General features: G+C 41.1%; 1 long non-coding RNA gene across 2 annotated transcripts in view; it reads left to right on the forward strand.

Annotated features, from left to right (window-relative positions):
• LOC130161570 (uncharacterized) overlaps window positions 1-18,211 on the forward strand; it is a 37,112-nt gene extending 18,901 nt beyond the window's left edge. Inside the window, exons 3-6 of one of the 2 annotated variants that reach the window (XR_008826180.1) lie at window positions 11,616-11,789; window positions 13,847-13,939; window positions 14,047-14,919; window positions 17,385-18,211. This is a non-coding gene — a long non-coding RNA (uncharacterized LOC130161570). The remainder of the gene's footprint in view (window positions 1-11,615; window positions 11,790-13,846; window positions 13,940-14,046; window positions 14,920-17,384) is intronic. The other variant, XR_008826181.1, reaches the window with a different exon arrangement.
• Window positions 18,212-18,461: the final 250 nt, after the last annotated feature.

The raw sequence follows: 18,461 nt of genomic DNA on the forward strand, positions 1-18,461 counted from the left end.
GGGACAATTTTAAAATGCATTTCTAATTTTCTACCAGACTGAAAAGCTTTATTATGGAATAGCTGACAAAAACCCTCCCCTTGAATGGGGGTGACTCCTGGGCTTCCACTAAACTGGTCATGAATGCACAAACCATCTGTTTTTCTGGCCGTTTGTCAGTGTGAGCGTGGCGGAGGCAGCTGTCGGAGTGGCCCCGGTTTGAATGATGGAGCACACAACCTTTGTTTCGCTCGGCAGTAGCTTTGTGAGCTCTGGCTCGTCCCGCTCATGCTGCCCTGCACCGGAATAAGGCGGGAGACGGGTTTCTGTTGTCGGCCCACCAGTCACCACTAAGTTGCCAGAAAGAGCATAGTCACAGCGGCGAGAGATGGACTTGGAGGAAATGAAATGAACAGAGAGAATGAAAGAGAGGGAAAGAAAAATGAGAAAATGGACAGAAGGGGGGGAGAGAGTTAAAGAGAAGGGAAGGTGTACGGCCGGTGAGTGCATTGTGTTGGTGAATGAGGATCTGGGGCATTGTGTGCTGGCCAATCTGTAGCTCAGTGGGTGAGGTTGTCAGGAGCCAGAGCCAGGGATGAGGGCCAGAGGGCCAGGAGAGAGAGGTGAGAGCAGCCAGCAGGGCTGAGGTACTGCAGGAGAGTGGAAGCATGAAAAAGAAAATGAGAGCAGGGAGAAGAAATCATTGGCTGGTAGAGTTAAAAAGAGAGGAAAAATGTAGATACATTTTGGTTTCATGGTTTTGACAGTCTGGAGTAATTTTGTCTTATTGAGTCAGATGAAGTTTGTATGATAAGCAAATAAACAATAGAGTTTAAAGGGGAGTGAATGTTGTGTGGGCCAGTTTTCAGAGGGGGCCTCCAGGTTATTACACACTTAAAACATAATTTGCTGGCCACAGTGTGCCTTTATATTTCCAAATTAAATGCCTGTACCGAGTAAACCCCAGCATATTGGAGCGTAATTTAATTCTTATCACGCACAGTGTGTACTGCTGCTCTCTCTACGTTATTTATCTGTTGTTGAGTTTATTAAGGTGATTTCCTCAGACAATTTTACCCCGCGTGCCCTGATGGGGTGTGGGTCACAGTGGCCGACATGACCTAATTGCATATATTTGCGTGGCTGATGCACTTGACCGGAACAGAAAGGCTGTGATTTTTAGGATACAGGGTCAACCCATGTGGGGGGCGTAGATGGTGTTCAGTGTGTGTGTCTTATATCACCTGACACAAGACCAACATATGTCAGCAATATAATACCATTAGCGTAAAGGTTTTGTATAGAGATAGAAGTTGCAATCAGAATCATGAAGCCACATCGTGCTGGGTGATATTTAGAGACATTATTTGTGATATTTCTACCAAACTTGTGGCCATTATCGATGACAGAAGTTGCCTGAAGGCTCCAAAGAATATTTTGGCCAGCTCTTCTTGTGTGTGGGTTTGTAATGCACCATTGGTGAATGGACAAGGAGCCGGTGGGGTCTGTTCTTTGTGCCACAATGCAAAGCTTTTCTCACATGATTTGCTGTTTATTCACAGGCTTCTTATGTCTGTCTGCAGAGACTGTGATTGGTTTAATGAAGTGGCATGCATTATCCTTTGCAGTTTATTGTTATTTGTAACAGCAGATTGATCGTTAGGAATGTCCAGGGTGTATGGAAAGCAGTTTTTTTTTTAGTTTTTATGTGTTTCAAATGTAACACTTTTGGGAAATGGTATGCTGACGTGATTTAAGAAAATCCCTCGGCATTGCTGAGCTGTATGTTACATTTCATTTGGTTGTGTGTATGCAAATATAAATAACATTCTTTCCATTGCTCTTATTGCATCCCATTCCCTTTTAATGGCCCAGTGATGTGGGCTGTGGGCTGGTAGAGCTTATGGTGGTAAAGCAGAGCTTAGCAGAAAGCAGTTGTGTTCTCTCACACGGCAGTCTGAGCATGGCGTTTTTCTACAGCCCCGGGGCAGGCAAGCACCCAGCGCTAGCACTGCCCGTGCCCGGCCCCTCCCCATCTGTGTGTCACGAGTCAGATCTCGTTAGGGATGACGGCTCTCTGATGTGGACAAATTGTCACTAAGGGGGGACCTGGAGACTGAGAGACACAGCTTTGGCTACTTCGAGGGGAGAAAGTGTAGGGGAAATGCATGTTCAGAGGAGGCCCCTGGAGATAGTGGAGGGGTAATTCTGAAGCCTGCTGCTTGCTGTTAGGTGTTGAGTATCTCTGGGGCTTCATCCATCTTCTCTGTGGTCTCATGTGTAGATAATCGTCTGTCTGGGTGCTCATAGTGGCCAGGAGGTCTGGTTAGGTATCATAAGCTAAAAAATCATATGCAAATCCCACATGTCCATGGCACCACCACGATGGGTTTCTTCCCTTTCAGAGATGTTGAGAATCAATCCCATGAAAATCAAAGCATACCCCTTTTATTTAATGGGGCCACTCCAACAAACAAAGTAACCCCTTTCTCTGCTTGAATTGCATCAGGTGCATATTCCCATTTCAACTGTGCGGATGGAAACCTCCAATAGACTGCCAAGCACTCATTCATGATCTCACACTTTTGTCTCTTAACCTCTAAGGCCCACAATAGGCAGTGTGGTGACAGAATGGCCCCTCTTTTAATGGTTAACGGGCCAAGAGAGGCAGAGCATTGACACCAGGCTTTGAGATGAGGCTGGAGAAGCATATGGAGCTCTAAATAAAATTCAGATCAAGCACAATGATAGCTGAGGTCTGCTTTGTGTTAGTACGGCGCGGTGAAAGAAAGGGGTGGAGTGGAAAGTTAGATCCCCATAATAAGATCGTGAAGCATGAGCAAATGAATGTATGGCTCTGTAATGTGGCATGCTTTTGAGTCTAGAAGAAAATTGCAGCAGCAGTGTTATTGTCAGGGACAAACTCTTCAAACTTTGCCCTTTATTGCTCTTCAACGGTTGGCTTCAATGAAGCCTCATCATCCGCCCAGAGTTCTGCTCCTAATCAATGACACTGACAGTCGACAGATTTTCCAGTCTTGCGGTTCTTTGTTAGAGGCTGATGACCTGAAAGAGCTTGGGTGGTAGGGCAATGAATAAGATGTTTAAAGCGAATAAATAAACCCTCCAAAAGCTGCTCTGGTGCATGTGTGTATGTTTGTGTGTCTATTGCAGTATAAGGAGTGTGGGGGGATTTTTCTCTTTTCCTTTTTTCCTCCCTCTTTTTTCACACTTGCAGAATCTGCGGCCTTTGAAGGACTTGTGAAGCCGAAGGCATCCCGTTGCTCAATCAAACAGATTAAGTCAGTCAGACAAGCAGCGATCTGTCCCATTCAATAAAGTTACTTTTGTCATGCTGGATCTCAGAGGGCCTCATATATGCATAACACCAGGCTTGGACATGCCACTGTTTTATCACACGTTGACTGGATTTTAGTTCACTGGTTTTCTTAGGCTTTTGGATAGTGGAAATTCCTCACTTAAATGGCATTTGTTTGGAAAAAACAGAAGTGTTTTATGTTGAATAGTATTTTGTTCCCCAAGTCACTGATTACTTAAAGACTTTTTTTTTTACACATTTCACTGCTAGCCCACTCCTTCTACTTCTAAGATTAAACCTTGTTAAATCTCTTAATCCCCTGATATGTTAAAAGGTGAGTATGTAGTATTTCTAAAGCACGGGCGACCCGGTAATGAGGACATCTGTTTTCATATGGTCCTTGACACGTAGCACCAGAAATTTGATGTCATCCTGTCCAAACTGGTGCATGGCTGGCAGACAGCATGGCATCTTGTGATTGGTTCTGACAAGCCAGTGACAGCTCTGGAGGTGAGGAGGGTGCATGACAAAGGGCAAGCAGAGGATGAGGGGGAACGGCGTCAGGCTATAGGTCTGTTCGTCTGTCTGTCTGCCTGTCTTTTCTGCCTCTTCTACCCACAACCCCCCTCATAACCTCAGCGCCCCCCCCCCCCCCTCATAGTGCTCTGCCATAAACACTCACCCTCATAATCAGACCAATCAGAGGCCTAGCAACATACAGCATGTTTATGTTGCTTCAAATGAATATGCCATGGCAACTTATTTTTATACTATTTTTTTATACAACTTTGTAAGCATTTGAAGGGAGCATGCTATGGTTTGAGTCATGTTGGTAAATGTGGCAGCCACTAGGATTTATGCCTAGTATTGTATGTAGATCTCTGATTTAAAGATGGCCACCTGCCATTATGAAAATCAAGGGTTGCTATGGTTCTGAACACAGCTGAGCACTGTGGGAGCCAACAAAGCCTCCTTCACATTGAGCGTACAACAGATTTTTGGCATGTCCCTTTATCATTCTCTCCTCTCCCGGACAAAAAATGGAATCCTTTATTTTATAGCTGCTAATGAAAAAAGGGTCATGTTTAACACTCTGACATTTTATTGTAGGGCATGATGACTACATCAGTTGTTTGTGTCTGTGTTGGTCTTACAAGGCAAATTGGATGGCTGTTTTCTCTTCATGTGGCCAGTCTCCAGTGTGACCTTGCATTAGTGCATATGCTCACAGCAGGGTCACTGGTTGAGGGCATGATCTGTCAGCCTTTGTTTATGAAAGGCAGACAGCACAAGCCTGTAAGATAACATATTTCATGCAATTAGTGGTGTGCTTTGCTGCATTACAATTTCTGTACAACCACAGTAAACAACATAGATTAAAGTTTAAGTATAGGTTTTTTCTGCTCTATATATTCATACATTGTTAATGTTACAATAGCATTTTCATTAAACGTGTCTGTTTGCTCTGCTTGACTTTTAAGATCAATCTATAATACACCAACTATATCTTGCACAGAATTTATGCAAACGTCAATATAAACATGAAATGCTCGCAAAAAAATGTTGATTGTTGATCGTGTATAATCAGGCTTTCTCATTAGGACTGGATCTAATGATTACTTTCATTATCTGCAAATTACTTTCTCAGCTGATTCATTTTTTGGTCTACAGAATGTCAGATAATGACAATATATACCCATCACAACATCCCAGTACCTATGGTGACATCTTAAGATGTCTTATTTTGTCTGACCAACCATCTAAAACCTCAACATTCAGTTCACTGTCAAAGAAGATGAAAAAACATGCACATATACACATTTGCACTTTGTTTTTGCAATTTATGCTTTAAAAATTACTTGAACCATTAATCAATAATCACATTCTGTCAACAGACTGATTAATTAATTGAGTATTTGTTTCATCTTTGGAAGTCTACTTATTGAATGTCTGTTTGGAGTCAACCATTTGGCTTTGACTTTGGAAAGAGAAAGGTTTTCCTGCAGTTGGTTCTGATGAAGATGTGTACAGGTTGGGTCCGTATACTTTCTCGGTGAGCTTGATGCTCACATGATTGAGATGGTTTCGATATGATAGAGATAGGTTGACAGAGTCTGTCAACGCCGAGTCGGCAGCAGCTCTGACGACAGGCGCCCTCTGACAGTCGCTCTATAAGGCTTGGTAACCAGCCTTTTTCCTGGGAGGTGTTTGCTGTCACTGTGCGTTGTGGGTGCCTGGCAGCAGTATTTCTCCAGGCTGTCAATCTCCACAGACACTAACCTGCCATGTTAGATTTGACCTCCACAGGGGAGATTACTGTCTCCAAGCTCTGGAGGCATCCTTCATTTTCCCTCTGCTCTGTAGGGATACCTGGGAGAGATGAAACAGGATTGCACGCAATATTCACAACACTCAGACCAAAATATTCTTATCTTTAAAATATTCATATCACGACAACACTGTCAATACGATGAGCAGGGATACGTTTAATTTGAGTTTTAATGATGTTTTAATGGCCAATAATGTGACAATTCTCCATGAAATGCAGGACTACTACTTCTGTATTCCTCATGAATTTTATTTGAAAATATCCCAGCAAACATTCCATCAATATTCAGTATGTGTTATGGGAATGTTGGGTTGTATAGTAGCACTGCATATCCTTGTTTTCGTAGAGCAGAGATGAGTTTTGGATAAGGACACTGGCTGTGACTTTGATACAGTATGTGTGTGGGAGGCCTCAGAAATGCCTGTTAATTAATGGTGTTACATGATTACTCTCAGCACAACCAGTATAGGGTCCAGACTGATGGTAGTATTTTGGGATGTGATATTTTTTGTATGTAATGTGTGTTAATGTATGGTCATGTTTGTGAGATGTGGAGGAAGTTTACGATAATATCTTTAAAAAATAAGCCACAAAAGAAACAGAAAAATAAACTGGTTGTATTAAATACAGTGAACTTTGACTGATTGTATGGGGCTTGAGCACTTTTATTTGACCCCTAACCAGCAGTGTTGAAGATTAGGGATGCTCTGGTCTATTTGGATCCGCATCAGGGCTGATACTGACTCTTTAATTGGATCAAGTATTGTCAACACATTACTGATCCACCTTAGATGTCAAGGTCATTATGAAAATCTGTGTTTCTTCTATCGGTTACATTCATTAAGTGACGACGGGTCAACAACCAACCTTTTTATCACCTCAGCAATCTTTTGCCTAATTTTATCTTACATGAAAGTGATTACAATAACCTCCTAAGTAAGTCAACCACTCCCCATTTCCATGCTCATGTCTGCCAAGTAAATATGAAGATAAGCTAGAAACCACAGATGTGTTAAGAAAAACTGAATACTGTATTCAAACATGGTGCTTCATTCATTTCTATGAAAAATGTCTCTCAAAGGTTCCTGTGTTTTTGTCGTTGTGCTGTAACCCACTAACTTCCTGTTGGCTTGCAGCACACATCACTGGAATACAATAATTCAATGTTACAGCTCCTCTAGACACTCCAAATTTTATTGGAATGAAAGGATCAAATTGTGTTTATACAAAGAGTAATTTCAGGGTGTTTGTGGTGCTCAGAAAAAGCCATTCCTTTAGTAATGATTGTGAATGTGAAAGAATCTTTTGGGGACAGTGTGTGTCACATGATCATGCAATGCTGAGTGTGGCCACTACTCCAAAAAAAACCCTAACAGCCAAGTTGTTCTTGGGGGGGCTTTCGAGACACAGTAATGGTGAATCTAAGCTAAGCTAACTGGCTATTTACCGTACAGACATGAAAGTGGTCAATCTGTTCATGTCTAGTTTAGCTATAAGTAAAGCCAGAACAATGCAGTGAATGCATACATGCTGTTTGTTTTTTTTTCGTTTTCAAATACTGTCGCATGTGTTACAATCCCACCCAGCCCCCTGTAAATAATGACTTTCAAGCACAATGAGCCACTATCCACTGCTTCATACAGTATGTATCACAACATGTCCATGTAAGTTCTGGGTTCAGTTATTACACTTAATCATATGTTTCAGGTTTTTGATTTAGTTTTAAATGCTTGGTATCTTTTTTCACAAGCTTGATTTAATTTTGGAGTAACATTTGATGTTGCATTTTAATATTCTGAATATTGAATATTCTGATATCTGCTTTGAGCAGGTTCTGAATGTTTAGAATGGATACAGCTGCATTATTAGAGTCTAGTACGGCACGTAATGATGTTGTTTGAGATGGGCCATCACACATTAATTTACAGCTTTCTCCATTCTTATCATAAATTGACTGGTGCACTAAGAATGGCCGGTTATACAGTCACATAAAACCCTCAGTTATGGCCTGTGTTCTGTTTAGCCCTTGATAGAAATGTGGCGTTGCTTCCTGGTGTATTTCTGTCCATGAAAATTATAATATGGAACAAAGATTAGAATGAAATTATCGCGGCCGGAAGGCATTTACCCGCCTTGCTGAGGCACACTACACAGGGTTAGGCGAGGGGAAAAAACCCTGGTCCCCAAGAATAATGATAATACATTAGGCTGTGAGCGTGCTGGTATTATTGCTGTACATTATGTATGTTCCATTTATACTACCTCACACAGCCCAACCACTGCTGACGGATAGGTCATTACTCCCCGCACCGATGAACACTTATCAGGCCCCACTGCTGTTTATGGCCAGAATGAAGAGCACTTGTCAGTCAAGGTCACTGCTTTGTGTGTCCTCTTTAATAGTTCCTTCTTCACAGTTGTTGAACTTTGTATGCTAGCTCGGGCCCCCCTCTAAGTGGTAAGGGAGATGGGCCGGCTGCTTTAACAGGGAAATTCAATCTTTTATGTAGTGTAGAGGGACGTCCCTGCTGCCAGTGTTAACATCTACTGTGTGTGTACGTGTGTGTGTTTGACCAGTGGATATTCTGGAGAGGTTTCAGCGGTCTGAGTGGGATCAAAGTATGTTTCCTTTGTGAGTGAGCAGCATTAGTGTATTTGTGTGCTTCAGAGAGAACAGGAAACTGAGACAGATAAAGGTCTTTGCCTTCTTGTTGCAGCAAACATGCTTGCATGTGTGTTAGAATATGTGTGAGAGTATATGATAAGTTCGGGTGACAGGATCCTAAGAGCCTGCTCTAACTGGAGGGCCAATGCTAATGCATGGCTGGTTGCGTTACACCAGCTAGTGCTGAAATCAGAAGTGGCCCACAGTGCAGTACAGGCTTTGGCCCTGGGACAAAATCAGATTTTGGTTGCCTTGGATTCTTTTAGCCTCAAGCCCTCAATATTTGTCATAGCCGCACAAGTCGTATCTCTGTATCTTGTAGCACTGTAGGCCTGTGCAAGCAAAAACACACACTTGTTTATCCAGACTGCGAATGTAAAAAGGGTTGCCCCATGGTAACTGTCGATATTATTTTGTGTTAGATTCTGAACATGTTTTTGCGTGCCGCACTTTTTTTCTTTACCACAAAATTAGTTATCATACTGTGTTTACATTTTATTAAAAAGAAATACAGACATTCAAATTTAATCACTCAAATTTTCAGTTTTTATCAGTGTTGTCTGCGTCCAGCAAAACAATCAAAAAGTAAATGATGAATTAGATTCCTTTAGAAGATGTAAGATGAAATCACAGCTATTACCACAGTGTTGCACCATGCAAGCAACACTGTTAACAGCAGACTCACGGAGTCACATGAGGTTCACATGGATGTTGTTGCTTTTGACATAAAGAAACTAGATCTCTGAAAATCGTTCAGACTCTTTGTCTCAAAAGTCTCCCTTCAACTTCACCCTCCTGTCACAGCCTTATTTTGACTCTGCTGTCATAAATCCAAATGGCCGATGGTTGACAAGGTGCTTTTCATTGTCATCTTTTTTCTTGTAAGTCACCCAACATAATTTACGGTGCTCACCTTCCCAGCCTGTTTCCCCAGAAAATCCTCTCCACAGTCCAACTCTCAGCTGTAAAAATGAACAGTTCCTGTTTCTCTGCTTTGATGCAATGCTGACAGGAGTCACTTTGATATACTTGGGAGTATGAAATTTCGATCCGTCGTATTTTTTTATTTTTTTATTTTTTCCTTCCCTCCCGAGGCTTCATCTTTGCAGACATTGGGAGCTGTCATTTCGCGACACCCTGTGACATGGGTGACACTCAACCGATATGACAGGTGCTGGACAGCAGACACACTCCTAGGCGAGCTGGCAATATTTCTTCAGGTAAAGTGCCGTAATGTGTAAACAAATTATCTTTATCACAGTGGATTTTTTTTTTTATAAATTACCACAAAAATATCACAAGCAGAACTCCTCTGGAAAATTAAAAGTGTAAAAATATAATGTCATTAATAAGAACTTGCTTTGAATTTTGCAGATTTCGTGACTTGATTGGTTATTATTTGCTAATATTTGAACACTAACTAATGGAGCCAAATTTCACCACCTCTAAAAGGTTTTATTTGAATAACAAAGTAAACCATTCTTGACATTTATGTCATCTGAGTAATACAATTTCCTGTTGGGGATATCAGCATGGATGAAGACATTTAAAATTCACAGTGCTGTAAATTTCACGTCTCACGACATGCCTCGTGCTCAAGTGCTCGGATATACTTCACTTTGGTACTTGAGAGGTTGTTTTTATGAAGAAGTCTTTTCTATCTGTTCTGCTGCAAAGTCAACCATCCTAACGACCTTTGGTCTCAGATATAGATTTAATAGTCAAACACACTGATTTGTGTAAGAAACTAATTAATTAATCGTACCCTATAAGCAAACTCTTTAAAATTTGGAATTTTTACAGCTCAACAATAAACAAACTGACTTGTTGAGATGAGAGATTTGTTGCAGTGTGTACTGGGATGTAGGCTACGCAGTGCGCTGTGGGAGCCCACGGGGTGTGTGTTCACAGTGTTTCCTGGATTAGACACCTTGGTATGGCCTGTGGAGAGATGTTCGTAGTCCGCTGTTCACACAATTTGCCTGCTACAGCTGAGCTGCCCTTTGCCAACAGGCCTGGAGACAGGACGGACAGATTTAGATCCACATGTCGCAGTTCTCTTTTGGTGAATCTCACCATTATTTTATTACGCTCTTATATTTGAGGTTAATTCTTCTTAGAACAAATAAGGATATCTTATCTCTTATGTTTGGCTCAGAATGTGTCTTGTCTCTACAGTTTGTCACAATGTTTATATAATTGTGTTTTTCAGTAAGTAATTACAACAAATGAGCGTTATCAGTCCATCTGTGTGAGGGCAAGAAGCATTCACCAAAGTCATTAAAGAAAAAGAAATGTTTCAGAAGTCTACACTAATTCTATGTGTTTGTGTTCCCACATTTGTATCTCCATTTGCTTTTAATATTGTGTTTACATTTAAAGAATTATATACATGTTACTATATCTATATCCATCTATATCTATTAATATTAATTACAGAGTAACCTGCCAGTTTTGCCCATAGTAGTTCGCAGCTTACAAGGCCTATTGTTTTACCACACACACACACATGCGCACACAAACATGTTGACACGCTCATCTGTCACTAGGAAAACCGCCACAGGCTGTGGCCTTGGCACAAAGACGTTCTCTGAGCTGAGTGAAGATGCTTGGAGCCAAGATGCACCCAGTCAAAATGTTAAGAATTTCAGATGCCAGAACAGACAAGCGCTGGCGTTGATTTGAGGAAAAATGATGTTGAAGCAACTGCAACACAATAGATATATATTACAAAGACGGTTTGCTTGTTTCTGACAACAATGTGAAGTCACTGTTCAGTCGTGTTACAGCTTTGAAAACCAAATGAGAAAATGGATTAGTTGAAGATTAAAAGCATTAATTGTTGCTTATTTAGTTCTAGCAAAACTGTTAGAGCTCAAAAAACTTTTTTTCAAACTATTTTTTTCCCTCTGACGGTGCCTGCCAAAAGCTCTTGCTGCCTCTAAAATTAAATCTCCAAAAGAGCTGCAGCATTGCAAAGCTAATGAGACACTGTGTGCAGGGTGTGGTCAAGAAGGATTGTTTACTTCTAAGCAGAAGCTGTAAGTAGGCATTATTATCATTATTTTTGCATCTGCATTCGTTCAAGAAACAGCTGTTGAATTTTGAGCGAGATTTAAAGTGGCAGGGCCTGGAGTTGTTCTTGTTCATTCAGCTAACTTAGCTTTGACATGATGGCTTCTGGCAGAGTTTTGTGCTGAACTCAACATCTGTGACAACCGTCAGCACCACTGACCACTGCTCCCTCCCTCTCCCTGTCTCCCTTTCTCTTCTGTGTTTACATATTTCTCTTCGTCCGTCCTCCATCTTTCCCTGCCTTCCAGGATTGCCCAGTTTCGGGGCTAAAGACCAACACAGAAAATGTGGGAAAAACAGGAACCTCTGATGCCACTAGATCAGTTTCTTCTGCCAGTACCCATCTCCATCACTGCCACATCAGCTGGTCCCAAGGTTGTGAGGTTATCCGAACATCTGGCCCCTCCGCCATGTTTTCTAAGGTCAGTGGGTAGCATCTGTTTATAGACCCCACCACCTTTAGTGTCTCTGACAACGAGGATCACGCTGAGAATACCAGACAGAATGCTTTGATCAGTCATAGATGTTGACAGGCTGTAGGTCAGACATGGTAAACCTGCGCTGCCACATGGTATAGAAGCTATAGCCATTCCTTTTCTCCAATTATACAAATCCTTATAATTAAGCTTTTGTTACATTTAAAACAAGTTTCTCTTTCCATGTAAATAGTGTTTAGGATAAATACTAACAATAATGGTGACACATTTTCCAAAACCAACAAAACTGATCCTGCTCACAAGCATTGCCTGTCTAGCCAAAGTCTGATATATCTTGTTGCTCTTTGCCACAGAGCTCCATTGTTCTCCAAAAACTGTTTTAAAACATCAGTGAACCATGCTAATGAATTGGTGGGCTTGTCACAAAGTCACAAAGAGGAAAGGCCAGTCACATGTACTGAGAGACGGTCCTGACAGTTATGTAGCAATAGGGAAAATATTATCCTTTAAGACTGAAAAGGACCTATGTATCTAAATCACAATAGCGAATACTTCTTCAAAGGTAGGTCATAATAGTTGCATACATTTCTGCATATTTTGTCATGATTCTGTTCTCCACATATTACATTTTTCTTAAACAGTACAGGATTGAGTTCAGGTGACTTGAAATCTCTGTTGTTTTATTGAAACATTGCATTTCATGTAACCAGAGCTCTTTTAGCTCTCAGATTTTGCAGCTGTTTTGAGTTTGTAATTGTGATTGAAGAGTTTTCTTGAAAGTCCATTTCCGTTAGGTGTTGCCATTATTTTTTCCCACCCCCTGTACATGAAATACAAATATTTTGCAGATATTTACGAAAAAAATATCAGCCTAACATCATCATTTAGACGTGATGATACAGTGTCTTCCTAATTCTCGTGTTATGTATGTACTGTATGTCCCAATCCATTTTTATGATGAAGATGGAAAGAGTTTGCTCGGCGTATGCTAACAACAATAAAACCAATGATCTACGTAGGTGATGCAGGGTTGTGAGCCAGATGATTTTGGTAGCAGGCACCTGTCCCTTTGTGTCTGGTCGCGGTGAAGTTTGAGAAGCAGCCGGTGCTGTGATGTCAGGGGCTCTCAGGGGTCAGGACAGGAATTATTGAACAGAGGGTGGCTGACAGAGGAAGCTGGCACTGGGAGCAAACAGATGTTGCAATCATAAAGAAATACACAACCTCTGAATTAAATATGAAGAGCGTGGGCAGCAAGTATGGAGGATGGTCATGACTTTTTCTTTGCTCTTCGGCCAATCACGATTGTTTGTTGCGAGTTTGAGCACTGCCGATTGGTCAGTCGTTGTCGTGACGAGAACCAGGTGAATGATCACAAATTATGCAGGTTTCTTAAAAAGCGCTTGCGAGATGTGACCAAAAGCCTTGAAAAAACCTACTTGCAAGAAGACAGCTGTTCTGAACATACTGTAGATTCATTATTCAGAAGCAGAGGGTCTCTGGACGCAGCATGTAATGTCAAAGTGTTTTAAAGCATTCACGCCACAGCAGCTCAGTGATGAAATCTGTAAAAAAGGGACGAATCTGACAGAATGTCTTCAGAACACTGTTTTACCACAAGTGTTTTGTTTCCCAGTCATTTTACAGGGTCTCTCACTCACAAGGAATTACAAGTCTGTCTGAATATTTGATGGCAAGAGAAGCCTGTTTTCAGTGTGAGGATGAGGCTTCAGTGAGACAGCTGAAGCTCTCCTCAGCAGATAAAACATGGTATTTGTACCCTGAGTACAATTCCTGTTAAATCAATTAAAGTGAAATAATATTTTTGAACTTTATGAACAGGAACTTGGTTTTTTAAATTTGGTTTTTGAAGTATCAATCAATCTGAGATCAGCTTTCCACTTCACCCTCTTTGCTGCAGTTTGAAATAAGAGCCTGCTGTACAAATGGATACATTTATAGGGCTGCAACTGAGCATTATTTTCCTTGCAGAAGATCTAGTGTCACATTTGTTTTGCGTTTATTTTCTTCTTGGTACACAGTGAAAATGTTATCAACGACCAGCAGTGGCATTCGTAACCACCCTGGTGCCTACTGACAGGCCTGATTGTTTCCCAGATGAATATCCTAACATGGTAAATTTTCTAACTATATATTAAGTTCAAGTAAATACATCATATAAATACATGATGTATTTGAGCTTTCAATCCACCGCTGCATATCTCTGCTGATTTCTATAAAGTGGATGGCCCTCTGCCAGTTGGGCCTAGCTCGGAGTGCTGAAGTGTCAACACTGAAGAGAGAGGGCCAGAGGGGTGATGTAAGTATTGATACACTCCTTGAAATCACTTTGTCACCGCCAGAGATACCAAGCTGCCGGAGCAAAACAATAGGAGGAAGATGAATGTGAATTCTTGGCAGAGGGTTGAGGGATGCCATTAAAAAGGCAAATGTGATTAATTTTTAGCGAGAACGCCCTCGTCTTGGCGATTGTCAGTGAGGTCGGGCTAAAGGGATGTGACACAGAAATTACTCTTCCTCCTAGCGTCTAATGTGACTCGTCACTCTGAGGAAATATCTGGGAGACGGGGAGACTGACAAAAAGGCTCTCATCTAATAGACTAACTATTTGTCCAGAGCTCATGTGGCAGAGATCTGGCTTGATATCGCTAAGTGATCTATTGCTTAAACACCGCAGATCACTTTTGATTCAACACAAACAAAAGCTTTCCATTTCAAACTGTCACTGAGGGCTTCATCACATTTGTATGGATGAAGGACAAACACATTTTAATACAATCAGGGAAGCGTTAAGTAAAGATACAATAGATTCTTGCTGTCATTGTACTTACATTTTGTCCTTTAAAAAAAAAAAAAAAAATGAACACTGTGAATTTCCCTTTATGTGTCAGTGTTGTCAGGATTGTTCTTTAAACCTGTTTGAACTGAGACTTTCCCCCCGTGGAGTGACATTTTCCAGGCGACACCATAGTGCAGGCCACACTTTATCCCGACCGCTTCGTAAACACGGCAGGGCTGCAGCACTTCCACCGCTGCCTCGGCCTCTTCTGTACAAGTGCTAACAACAGAGGACAGCAAAGAGGTCACACTAAAGGTTATGTCTTCATCCATTTCATACAGTTTTACACAAATGGTTTTTACAAATGTAACATGTATAATTATTGCTGTCTTGACTATAACAGAAATCCCACTGATAACCCATTACTTAAGATACAGTTGGCATTTAAGCGATGCAACATTTTGTTCCTATGTACTCTGAGTGCGACGAATTCATCTTCATGTCTCTGCATGCAGCTGCTTTGTGTCTCTGCATTGATCCAAGCTCAATTTCTAGATGGTGATCAAATCAGTAAAAACTTCTCCAAGGATGGGTGGATAAGTTAACTAGTAATTAAGTTGGATCAAATGTCCAGTTCGCTTCCAAAAATGATATGTAATTATGAGGATGTTGTAAGAACTTGTGGAAACATTAGTTTAGATAAATTGCCTAAGCTTAGTTAACACTGAGCAGAGTTGTTGCAGAGTTACATATAGCCATAAAGAACCTTCACAAAATAATCTTTCACTCTAAGTATTTAGAAAGTGAGGTTTGAATGAATAATTCTTTTCAGTATTTGCTGATAATTTTCTTGATTAATACATCAGTTAATTAATAAATCATCTTCTCATTTTAGCTATAGTAGAAATCATAGTAAAATCCTCACCAAGACTGGATTACACGTACTGTACCCCTCTTAAAATCCCAGCTGTGCTCTCTGAACATTCGTCTGAGTGCTGAATCGCTTATAAAAGTCACATTATTAACCATCAGAGATCGTACTTGCTTAATCCCTTCTTTCTTGTAATCTTGGATTAGTCCCGGGTTTATACCTCCTCCTCAGGAAATGACTATCCCACTGCTACAGGCTGGCAGAACAGGCCACTGCACACACTGCCGTAGTTTACTTAGTGAGAAAACTGCTCACGTACTTGTTTCCCATTACCACGACCACCTTGAGATAAATGGCTCTTTCTCCCCTCTGCCATAAGGTTTTATATCAAACGACATGTGTTGAGTATCTGACTGCAGGTTATAATGTTTCAGCGGGAATAAAACAATCACCCCTGGAGGTGTTTCAGGGCGCCTGCCTGCGTCGTGTGTAACTGCTGGCCAAACTATACACAGTGTTTATAGATGTAAGGAAGAGGACAGTGGCAGGTGACAGGTTAACTCTGCTGTGTAAATTCCTGGGCCGTGTATGATGTAGCCTGTGATCCTGCGGTCCTTGATTAGATCTGAGCTAGTAAATATCCTGTGATTAATCAAAAGGGCTTGTTCTGCGTGTAGCATCCCTGTGTCACCTTCACAGCTGGGGAGCAGGACCGCCTTGTTTACCGCACTCCACCTCCATCTCTTCAGACCCCAGCCTTATTTCATCGCAGCTCACAGAGGGCCGGCGAATAAGGCTCCTGCAAAACCCAGTGCTGTGGGCATGGTTGGCATAGTAAACTGAGATTAAAAGGAGAACTGATGTTATGGCAGATTTTTATCACATATTGGGCAAAATAATTGCCTATTGTCTCGGTTTTGGTCGTGTGTCTTACTGTCTTACAGTTTTGAAAAGGACAATGCTGAAACATATTCCCTAAACTTATTTTGTGACTGGTGTTTTTTGTGTTTTTTTTCTTTCTTAAAGGATTAAGCTGGTGATATTTTCTTACCACCAAATGCTGTGAAAACACCAAAAATGATCCTACTAACAAGTGTTGTCTGTCTAGCCAAAGCCTGAGAGTCCTATGTGCAAACATTATTAAAAAGACATAAATGAGCCACTCTGCTGAACTGGCTGACACATTCCTTTATTACAATCAACATTGTTTTTGTTTTTGAGGCAATCCCACATACACCGTCCTTCTGCTGTAAATACTCTCTACAGTGTATTAATCCACAGCTGAAACAAACAAATTTAGTCCTGTAACTTTTGCTGAAAACTACAGCGTCCAGCTGTTTTAGGAACATTAAAAAAAATTCAAACTGTTTGAGTACAGTTTTTAAAGATTTACATCTTCAGTAGGAACAAAGGGGCTTAATGCTGAGTGCCACAGATACCGTAGAGAAGTGTGAAAGTATTGCGAGACAGACTAACACATTGTTGGTTTCTGTGTTTTAATAGGATTTGTTGAGAATAAGAAATGTCGAATAACACCAGCCTTATTCTTTAATTACAAAAGTAATTAGCACTCAAACAGAGAATATTCCCTGAAAACAGCTGGGCTACAGGCTCGTTACATCCAGGAAACATGTTAAAATGAAGGCCAACATGATAATAGGTGATTATAGTAATTAATAGACTGAACTAATTACTTCAGCCATTGAGATTCATTTAATGCTGAGGAGTAAGCAGAGCAGAGCTTGTCCAAGTGAAACTGAACCATTTCTAATTAACCATCCTGCTCCGCCACCTTACAGTAGCCGTAACAGGCGATAACTGTTCAGTGGCTTTCTGCTTGTTAAAAAAAAATCCTCTGTGGTCTTTCCTATATCTTCTTTGACATTTTTTTTTTTTTTTTTATCCTCAGAACAGTTCACTTGGAAAATGCTTTTTGATGTCCCAACTTGTCAACACAGTCCTGACCACAGAGCATGATTTCGCTGATTGCCACCCCCCTTTCTACAATGACCCTTTGATTGTCATTCGAAGACGGTGTATGGGACATGCTTGTCATGTTAATAAAGACATTAAACCACATGTATCCCTCCACCATAAAACAAAGTCCGGACCTGTCTGGGAATATAGATCTCTAATTGGTTTTGCGTGGTGGTGTAGCAGAATCGTGCTTTCCAGATGTCACCTCTGCCAAACCCCAGTGCACGTCACTGTCAATAGGCCTGAGAAATCTCCCTAACAAGCTTGCGATTACATAAATCTATAGCTGTACTCGTGCCAAAGAGACTGAACAACTTCCAAGGAGACTTTATGTTTGATGTTCCAGGGCTTGATTGCATTTTGGAAAAAAAAAAAGAGAGAGCCACTATATTGGGAATGTGTCCAAACAGTCTAGGTTTGCTAATTTTGTCATAGTCAATTTCATAGCACAGTCATAAGGATGGGCAGCGATGGAATGAAGTTCCTGAGTGCTTTGCAGAGGGGCGTGAGTGGGTTTGACAGGCCCAGTGAAATATGCTCCGCTCTACCTTTTTTCATTACAGGAGCAGGGACCAAAAATGCAAATCCAGGGTCCTTTCTTGAGAAGTCATTAGAAATGTGACACATCAAACAACTGGCTTCGAGTGGCAGACCAAATTTTACATTATTGCTACATCATTGTTTTCATATTTTAATTTCTGATATGATTACTGTGGCTTTTCAGACTTACATTTTCAATAAAGAACTGTTTTGCTTTGAGCAGCTCTCTAGTGTCATTGTTTAGATGGCCTCAGCATTCACTTCCATGTTTAATGTGGCAGAAATCCTTGATCATCTGAACAGCAAACACATCCTAAAGAGAGTGAGTGATAGACTGGATCTGTGTCATGGCCTTCTGTGAAGAGGTGATGAATCGGCTTAATGGTGAGAAGACCAGAGAGCCACACTGGGGAGGGGGGGGGGTGATGGGGCGCATTAAACGGCATGTTTTTATAGCCTATCAGTATTG

This window comes from Seriola aureovittata, chromosome 20, assembly GCF_021018895.1.
Source record: "Seriola aureovittata isolate HTS-2021-v1 ecotype China chromosome 20, ASM2101889v1, whole genome shotgun sequence".
NCBI lineage: Eukaryota > Metazoa > Chordata > Actinopteri > Carangiformes > Carangidae > Seriola > Seriola aureovittata.